The sequence below is a fragment of the Centruroides sculpturatus genome, unplaced genomic scaffold (genome assembly GCF_000671375.1).
Source record: "Centruroides sculpturatus isolate CEXI.00-Female unplaced genomic scaffold, Cexi_2.0 scaffold760, whole genome shotgun sequence".
NCBI lineage: Eukaryota > Metazoa > Arthropoda > Arachnida > Scorpiones > Buthidae > Centruroides > Centruroides sculpturatus.
In genome coordinates, this window is record NW_019384943.1 from 83,796 (window position 1) to 94,694 (window position 10,899).

A 10,899-nucleotide genomic window follows, 5' to 3' on the forward strand; every position below is an offset into this window, starting at 1 on the left:
TATATTATTTTATTAATAAATTAATTATATATTTTTCCAAAATTTTATAATGAAATTCTTAATAGAAAATTAGCAATTTACTATTTAATATATTTGTATGTTAATAATAAAAGTAACAATTACAACTTATAATTAAAGTTTAAATCGCGTGTGACGCAATTACATACGAACACGTGAATTGAACGGGATCTCGTTTCGTGCTGTCAATAGCATAACAGCGCTATCTAGGGTAGATAAATAGAAACACTTAACACGTAAATAAATTACCCCTTTCTATTAATAAACATATTTAACTGACTTTGATATTTTATATAATTATAGGAAAAAATTAATTTAAGCTGTGTTTTTTTAAATTATTATTTCTCGTATTTATTCGTGAGAAGATTCGGCGATTATGGATTATAGACGAATATTAAAAGCTGATTGAGTAAATGAATTCCCATGTTATTTCATTGGTATCAGTTTCATCTAATTTTCAGCTTTACTCTTTAATTAGTTAAGAGCTTCGGGAGTAACAAAGTTTAATGCTTTAAATTCTCAAGTACTGAGAAATTTTCTGTTGAAACTTTGTAACGATTATCTCTGAAAACGCTTTAATTAAAATGTTAAATGCTTAATAAATTTATATTTAATTTTTTACAGTTTATACTTAATAATTTAATCGATAATTTTATGAATTTTTATATTAAAAAAATTTACTCGTTTGTTTGTCTGTCTATCTAATACCATGGTTCTTAAGTTGGGCTCTTTGGATAGATCTGAGGAAGTTAAATTAGAAATTACATCTTTATTTTCAATAACTTCTAATTCTAATAAGCAATTTTTGTATTATGACGATGTCACAATGCCGGGCTGTAATTTTTAATTATGAAACGAATTTTTAATTTATTTAATTTAAAATATATGCTCTCTCCATTTTAGCAGAGACTTGTCCCTGTACTTCATACTATACCTGATAACAGTAGAGTCATGCCACTCATCTATAACGTAACTACCGGTCTTTACCGAAAGTCACGTTATTTTAATTCGAAAATAATACTCGTATAGTTAATCAGGGCCTACCTCTCCTCCTACTATTTACATGTCTGATCTCGTTGTTCATCTATCTAATACCATTCTCAAGATTCAGAAAGGACAGACAGTCGAACGACAGAGAATTTATAGGTCTATTGAATTTAATTTGGAATTTATACGTATTCCGAATTCAATAAAATGAAATGAGTAAACCGTACAAAAAAAAATAACTGTCTTCCATTAAATTGCTGGATCACAGATTTAAAATATGGAAAATGTATAGTTTACCATACATAATTTTATTATGTATAATTTACATACATAATTTTATTATGTATAGTACATACTTTATATATATAATTCTATTGAATAAAATTGATCCTTTCAGTCAATATCCTATAAAATAAACAAATTTCTCTGGAATTTCTTAGGAAATTGGATGAATGAAATAACTTTCTAAAGTTTCCTTCCGATTAATTCGACCTTTCTTGCGACTTATCGTAATAAGATTCCAATTTTTAAACGTATTAGATAAACCTGAAGTTGTTACAACTTCAGGTTTATCTAATTTAAAAAATAAGATTAAATATTTTTTTTATTTTATATTTCATCTAAAAGATTATAAACAATTATAGAAGAATTCAATTATTTTATAATTATTGAATTAGTTCTGAAAGAAAATTGTCATTTTTTTCCAAAAGAAAGAAAAAAAAACAAACAGAAATTGGAAGAAAAATACAAATGAATGATTTAAGGATTTAGAAGAGATTAAATTCAAATATCTTGAGAATTGTTAAATCTTGCATTTCCTATGAGAAAACATCGGAGTAAAGTACAGATTTATGATATTATAATTGGATCCCATGAGTTTAAATGCAATAATTTGAAAACTTTATTTCAGCTTTAAATTATATTCATTTATTGTTACGAAAATAACTTATAACTTACTTGTTAGATAAAAGCATTAGAAAAACAGTTATATATTTATATAAAATAGTAATAATGTTATATAATATGATAATGATGATTAAGAATATTTAAAAATATATCTTTGTAGCCGAGCGATCTCAACCTTCTAAGTGTATCGACCCCTTTTAAGAAAATTTTCTTTCCATTGATCCCCTTCGATATTTTATATTATATTATATTTACATGAGAGCAAAACTATGCGCCAATTTTTATATTTACAAACCTTATTGACCCCCAAGGAATCAATACTGACCCCATTGGGAAACCCTGTTATAGCCAATGAAATAATTTTACTCTTTGTATTCGTTGATATTTGATTGATGCTTAAATACGTGGCAATCAAATTGTATTATTATTAAAAACATTTCTTATTTCAGAGTTGAATATAATAGAGAAATATTTTCTTGTATATTTTTTTTTATAAACGAGTTATTATTTATTGTGCCATCGTCACAAAGCTCTCAATTTTAGTAGTATCTTGCTCCTGTAAATCATACTTTTCCTGTTAACAATAGAGTCATGCCAGCCATCTATCTAACTCTGTTTAGGAGAAATTTTTAATTGAAATAAACGTGACTTTCGATCCAAACCGGAAGTTCTTATATAGTTAATCGGAACCTCCTATCGTAAGCTTTCCATTTCTGGTCTCGACTTTCATATATCTAGCTCCGTTCTCGAGATTTAGGAAGTAAAGACAGACAGACTGAAGGACGCCAGTGAGAATTTATATGTCTGCAATATTAATATTTGGATCATTCTTTGAATGTACTGCTCCAAGTTTTGCTTAGTCTTCTCTTCCTTTGATATATTCATTGTAAGCTAGCCTCAGGATGCTGCTGTTCAACTAAAAATTCAGAATTTAGGATGTGCATCCTAAATCCTAGTTTTTTAAAAGAATTAATTATAAAAGTCCAATACATTTATATATATTACAGACTAAAGATTTTATATTATTAATTAAAATAAAATAAATAATTCAAACTTGATATTTATATTATTAAATGAAATACGTAACTTTAAATAAATATCTGAATTAGTTTCTTAATTTATAATTACGAAATTGTAATAATTTAGTACAAATTATATTATATTTCCATACAATTAGTAAATATTGTTTCATCTGCAAAACAGAAATAAATGAGTTCATTTATAGAAAATTAATGAAAATAAAAATATTTTCATTAATTTAAATTAAATTCGCACATTTTACATAAGTTGGGGTGCGCCTTATATTCGATTTACTTCTTAAAATTCGCTTTATCTTCTAAAAAATGCTGAATTTAAGTTTCTTAGAACTTAAATTATAACNAAACGTATTAGATAAACCTGAAGTTGTTACAACTTCAGGTTTATCTAATTTAAAAAATAAGATTAAATATTTTTTTTATTTTATATTTCATCTAAAAGATTATAAACAATTATAGAAGAATTCAATTATTTTATAATTATTGAATTAGTTCTGAAAGAAAATTGTCATTTTTTTCCAAAAGAAAGAAAAAAAAACAAACAGAAATTGGAAGAAAAATACAAATGAATGATTTAAGGATTTAGAAGAGATTAAATTCAAATATCTTGAGAATTGTTAAATCTTGCATTTCCTATGAGAAAACATCGGAGTAAAGTACAGATTTATGATATTATAATTGGATCCCATGAGTTTAAATGCAATAATTTGAAAACTTTATTTCAGCTTTAAATTATATTCATTTATTGTTACGAAAATAACTTATAACTTACTTGTTAGATAAAAGCATTAGAAAAACAGTTATATATTTATATAAAATAGTAATAATGTTATATAATATGATAATGATGATTAAGAATATTTAAAAATATATCTTTGTAGCCGAGCGATCTCAACCTTCTAAGTGTATCGACCCCTTTTAAGAAAATTTTCTTTCCATTGATCCCCTTCGATATTTTATATTATATTATATTTACATGAGAGCAAAACTATGCGCCAATTTTTATATTTACAAATCTTATTGACCCCCAAGGAATCAATACTGACCCCATTGGGAAACCCTGTTATAGCCAATGAAATAATTTTACTCTTTGTATTCGTTGATATTTGATTGATGCTTAAATACGTGGCAATCAAATTGTATTATTATTAAAAACATTTCTTATTTCAGAGTTGAATATAATAGAGAAATATTTTCTTGTATATTTTTTTTTATAAACGAGTTATTATTTATTGTGCCATCGTCACAAAGCTCTCAATTTTAGTAGTATCTTGCTCCTGTAAATCATACTTTTCCTGTTAACAATAGAGTCATGCCAGCCATCTATCTAACTCTGTTTAGGAGAAATTTTTAATTGAAATAAACGTGACTTTCGATCCAAACCGGAAGTTCTTATATAGTTAATCGGAACCTCCTACCGTAAGCTTTCCATTTCTGGTCTCGACTTTCATATATCTAGCTCCGTTCTCGAGATTTAGGAAGTAAAGACAGACAGACTGAAGGACGCCAGTGAGAATTTATATGTCTGCAATATTAATATTTGGAGCATTCTTTGAATGTACTGCTCCAAGTTTTGCTTAGTCTTCTCTTCCTTTGATATATTCATTGTAAGCTAGCCTCAGGATGCTGCTGTTCAACTAAAAATTCAGAATTTAGGATGTGCATCCTAAATCCTAGTTTTTTAAAAGAATTAATTATAAAAGTCCAATACATTTATATATATTACAGACTAAAGATTTTATATTATTAATTAAAATAAAATAAATAATTCAAACTTGATATTTATATTATTAAATGAAATACGTAACTTTAAATAAATATCTGAATTAGTTTCTTAATTTATAATTACGAAATTGTAATAATTTAGTACAAATTATATTATATTTCCATACAATTAGTAAATATTGTTTCATCTGCAAAACAGAAATAAATGAGTTCATTTATAGAAAATTAATGAAAATAAAAATATTTTCATTAATTTAAATTAAATTCGCACATTTTACATAAGTTGGGGTGCGCCTTATATTCGATTTACTTCTTAAAATTCGCTTTATCTTCTAAAAAATGCTGAATTTAAGTTTCTTAGAACTTAAATTATAACATGTTGATAGAGGGATTTCCCCCTCTATCAAACGAAACCTCTCATAGCGTGAGGTAAATATAGTGTGAGGCAAATTGGATTTAAGTTCAGAAAAATTGAAGTAAAAACCTGCAATAAATTATCGTGGAAGAAAAAAGAAAATAATATATTTATATTTTTTAACAATAAATAATCCTATAGTTAATAATACTTTATTCATGTCGAGAATAAATAACCTTTGCCATTAAAGTATAAGCCACGTGATACACAGGGGAACTAATTTATTTGATTTTTCATCTATAACTCACGGGAATAATCTTAAGCTAATAAACTAGAAGTTAATTTTTTTTAAAAAAAAAGGAAAATATGTATTTAAATATAAATATTTCATTTAATAGAAAGATGCCTTTATTCTATTTCTCATTTATCTTATTTTTATTAAATAAATTTAATTAAAATCTTTACTAATACTTAACGAAACGAAATTAATTTAAATATATGATTGGCGTTAAATCGAATATAGAGTTAAAACGAGGAAATATAGCGTTGTTTGTGTTGCAAGTAATTCACATATACTGAAGGGCTGTGTAAAATTTTTTTGGGAAGATCCTGTTATAAATATTCATTGACGCTTTAAGTGGGTGGCACTATTTCGGGGTGTGTTCTATAAGGCGATTTGATACTGCTTCTTTACGAATTAATGAAACAAAGAAAATACTTATTATTTATAAAATACGTTTGCAATTGTTATTATTTTTCAAGAAATTAATAAATTATGACGCTTATATAAGAAAATATATTTTCTCCTTCACTTCTATTTACTTGGAAACGAAAGAAAACAAATTAAATCAAGGACATGTTTAAATAATAAGCAGTTAATAAGCGAACCAATCACGTGGTTCGTTTTATAGGAAACGGACCACTCATTGGCTTGTTAACTTAGTCGCTCATCGCCTACTCCCTCTAGATATATTCTTAAAGAAAACAAGTAACCGCTGCCATCTGCCGGAGTAAAAAGTAAATAAACATTTCCGGTCTCCCTCACATTAAAAAATAAATTTTTATCATTTCATTAATAATTTTTGAATATATACATAAATAAATGATTTTTAAATAAAAAGTAATTATTAAAAATTGTTATTNGATTCTGCATACAGAATATGGAATGCCTTCTAGTCATTCACAATTTATGTGGTTTTTTTCAATGTATTTATCATTTTTTGTATTAATTAGATTGCATCATGGTAGTAGCAGTTTTTCATTAGAAGGCTTATGGAAATATCTGGTCATTTTAGAAGGTTTTGTAGTTGCTTCTTTGGTTTCATATAGTAGGGTATATCTTCAGTATCATACATCAATGCAAGTTATATGTGGAGCAATGCTTGGAGTTGTATTTGCAGTTGTTTGGTTTATGATAACTCAGTTTTTTTTAACTCCTTTGTATCCTGTCATTACATCCTGGCCTATTTGCGAATTGTTAATGATTAGAGATTCAACTTTGATTCCAAATGTTATGTGGTTTGAATATACATCACATCGAACAGAGTCAAGGACAAGACAACGAAAATTAGCTTCTATGAAAGCTCAGTAAGAAAATGAATACAGTAAATTCATATTTCTTTTATGAAATTGTTAGCAAGTTCATCTCAATTGGAATAATATTAAAGTTCTGAAATATAATTGTCAATTTCTATGGCAGCTACATTTATGAAAATTCAAAAATTCTTATTAACTATCACTTTAAACAAAATAATGGAAAATAATAATAAAAATCTAGATACTAGTTTGCTATTATATTTTATGATGAAAATTCAAAATCTTCTTGTTAAATAGTTTTACAAGAAACAAAATTTAATTTTTCTGACACTTTTGAAAGAAAATTTATTTGAGACTTGTCAATCGTTATTTTGTTAAAGTGAATATCAAATATAACTTTTAATTATGATTTTAGATGCTTCATTTATATTTAAAAAAAAATGAATTTAATTGCTAATTGTTGAAAAGGGTTTGCACTTTTTGAGTAGAATTAGGTTCAACATTATCTGAAAACAAACTGAAACATTAAGTGTTGTTTGGTTCTATATTGTTTCATGCTAAACTCCATACTATATAAAAATAAAACCAGATAATTTGCAATTGCTTTAAATTAATTAATTCTAAATGGAGGATGCATAATTGCTTTGATCTGTTAACTGCAAATAATGTTTTAATTAACCTGTAGAGAACCCAATCTGATTTATGGATTTTGTCCCGTTGGTTCGTCACACAGAAACTCTAACAACCAAATATCGTAACACAAAAACTTTAATCTCTAATCCCACTTTCGGACTCCACCACTTCACTACTGCTTCCTCTGCCTGATCCTCTTTCCTGCCTTTACTCCGTTCCAAAAATTTTATGTCCCTTTGTCTACATTTCTTATTGCCATTTATGACTACATGAAAATGGATTGCACATGGACCGATAAAACCGCAGTTGAGGGAGGATCAGGAGTGCCAATATCACTACATCCCCGCCACAAAATAAACTGTTAGGGTGGTAACCTGAACACAGATCTGGACTAAACTCCCAAAAAACAAGAGTACAATAGAGTGAAGTTTCCCAAGAATACATAATGCTCATATAGGCGACTCACAACTCATCACAATTTTCCTTTTACTCAAATTTTATCACTATGCATGGAAATAAAAGTTACTGTTAATGTCATGAACATAATGACTATCTTCCTTTTCATAAACAAGTCTTGAAAGAGCATCTGCATTGTTCAGTTGAGCTCCAGGACAATGCTTGATGATGATGATGTCTCTGTAGAGCCAACACCCATTGCTGTAGCCTCGATAACTGTGGTGCGCTCTTTGTCAAAAATGTCAATGGGTTATGATCAGTTTGTAGCTCGATCTCTGCACCAAAAATCCATGTCTCGAACTTCTTTAGACCCATACAACGGCGTAAGCTTTACGTTCAATTGTAGACCACGCTTGTTGAGTTAGAGTCAGTTTTTGGCAGGCGTAGGATATTGGGTACATTTTTCCCTGAGATCATTGTGACAGACAGGCAGATATTCCCACCTGTGATGAGTCTGTCTGGATTATGAAAGGCTGTCCCAGCACTGGGGTATGAAGTGTGGGTGCTTTCATTAAAGCTATCTTTAAGTGGTAAAATGCAATGTTGTGAACTCTGGTCCAGGGCAGAATGTCTGGAACCTTTCTTTTGGTAAGTTCAGTGAGTGGATAGGCTACAGCAACATAGTTGGGTATATATTCTCTATAATAGTTGCATAAACCTGAAAGGCTTCTTAATTGCCTTTTCGTTCCAGGTAAGGGTAATTGTGAGATGGCTTGAACCTTGTCAGAGTCTGTGCGAAGCTTCCCCAAACTGATGACATGCCTGAGATACTTGATCTCGGGTTTAACAAAGGAGCATTTTTTGATATTTATGGTGAAATGTAGTTCTTCCAATTTCATGAGAACCTTATCTAGATGGTCCAGATATGTTNTGCACTTTTTGAGTAGAATTAGGTTCAACATTATCTGAAAACAAACTGAAACATTAAGTGTTGTTTGGTTCTATATTGTTTCATGCTAAACTCCATACTATATAAAAATAAAACCAGATAATTTGCAATTGCTTTAAATTAATTAATTCTAAATGGAGGATGCATAATTGCTTTGATCTGTTAACTGCAAATAATGTTTTAATTAACCTGTAGAGAACCCAATCTGATTTACGGATTCTGTCCCGCTGGTTCGTCACACAGAAACTCGAACAACCAAATATCGGAACACAAAACTTTAATCTCTAATCCCACTTTCGGACTCCACCACTTCACTACTGCTTCCTCTGCCTGATCCTTTTTCCTGCCTTTGCTCCCTTCCTTTTATGTCCCTTTGTCTACATTTCTTATTGCCATTTACGATTACATGCAAATGGATTGCACATGGACCGATAAAACCACAGTTGAAGGAGTGCCAATATCACTACACCTTCGCCACAAAATAAACTGTTAGGGTGGTAACCTGAACACAGTTTTTATTTTAAAATAAAAAAAAATATTAACTGATTAAGCATGAGATATATATTTGGGTAAACTATATATTATCGAAATTATTTATATAATATACATTTGAGTTCTTGTGTCCATACGTACTCGATAATATATAGTACCTATTAACGGAAAATATATCGTCAATAGGTACAAGTATATACATATAACATGTGTACACACATATATATCATTGATATATATATATAAATGATATATATATGTGTACACATATTATATATATATTACATATACTTATTAACTCCGTAATATACAGTATAGGCCTATTGTTACATATTGTACGTATTGTTATCGAATATTAGTTAAAATATTCTATATTTAGATTATATATATGAAATTTAATAGATAAAATACTAGACCATATATACGAACTTCTTATGAAAACCAGAAGTCATGTGATTTCAATTAAAAAATTTTCTCCTGTAAGGAGTTAGATGATGACATGTCTCATTTGGCTAACAGAAAAAGTACGATGTACAGGGAGAAGCCACTACTAATTTAAAGTGGATAGCATATATTTTAAATTAAATAAAATTAAAAATATATGCTATTGGAACTTGAATTGACATATAAAAATATATGTTTAAAAATTGCAGCCCGACATTATGATATGTTTGTTTATCTTTAAAATTTATAGTATTTTTGAAGCGATATACTTTGGATTAAGCAAATGTTTTTATATATTTTGTAGTAAATTACGAGCATATTGATTTGTAAACAATTTATTTACAAAACGAAACCACTTATATCGACGTTATTAAGATAAAAACTCTTTATAAATCTTGCAAACTTTTTTCCTCGACCGTTTCCCACATTTTTCGGAAACACGTAAAATAAGAACATGACTCGTGGGAATAAACTTAAATACAAAATATTTTCGAAAAATCTCGTGAGATTAATTAATTCTAATTTGCATTACCAAAAATATTTATAACTAGCTGTTACCCGCGGCTTTGCTCGCGCGGATTTTGCATGCAAACCCTATTTACATTCAATATTTCAACAACCATAGTAATTGTTATTTAAAACCTACCGCTGAGAATGATGAGAATCAAACGAACTGTTTTTAATTTGATAAATTTTCTGGAACGTTTACAATCGTTCTATAATCGAACCAATATGCAATAACAAATTCGAATTTAAAACAGTTCGAACATTTGGTTAAAAAATCGAAATATATCAAAATATTTATAACAATGTCTGAAACGTTATCAATTTAATACACCTAANAGAACATGACTCGTGGGAATAAACTTAAATACAAAATATTTTCGAAAAATCTCGTGAGATTAATTAATTCTAATTTGCATTACCAAAAATATTTATAACTAGATGTTATCCGCGGCTTTGCTCGCGCGGATTTTGCAAGCAAACCCTGTTTACATTCAATATTTCAACAACCATAGTAATTGTTATTTATTCAATAAAACCTACCGCTGAGAATGATGAGAATCAAACGAACTGTTTTTAATTTGATAAATTTTCTGGAGCGTTTACAATCGTTCTATAATCGAACCAATATGCAATAACAAATTCGAATTTAAAACGNTCAAAGTTATTATTTTTATTTTAACATTCACCAATATCGTGTAAATAAATAAAATAGTACAAAATATGAGTAGATAATAAGACGATTCTGTATTTTACATTCCATTTATCTAAATATTTGCAACCACTCAATTTCTATTTGCCTATCTTTTATGAAGAATATTCAAGTAATGTTCAATGTTCAAATGTAAAAATGTCAACATAAAACAAATGCAAAGACGATTGCGACCAGTAAACCACGTTTTCCATAATGTATTTAA

General features: G+C 28.1%; 1 pseudogene; it reads left to right on the forward strand.

The window, feature by feature from the left end:
* The window catches only part of LOC111632158, a 17,365-nt pseudogene extending 10,746 nt beyond the window's left edge, over positions 1 to 6,619 (forward strand).
* Positions 6,620 to 10,899: the final 4,280 nt, after the last annotated feature.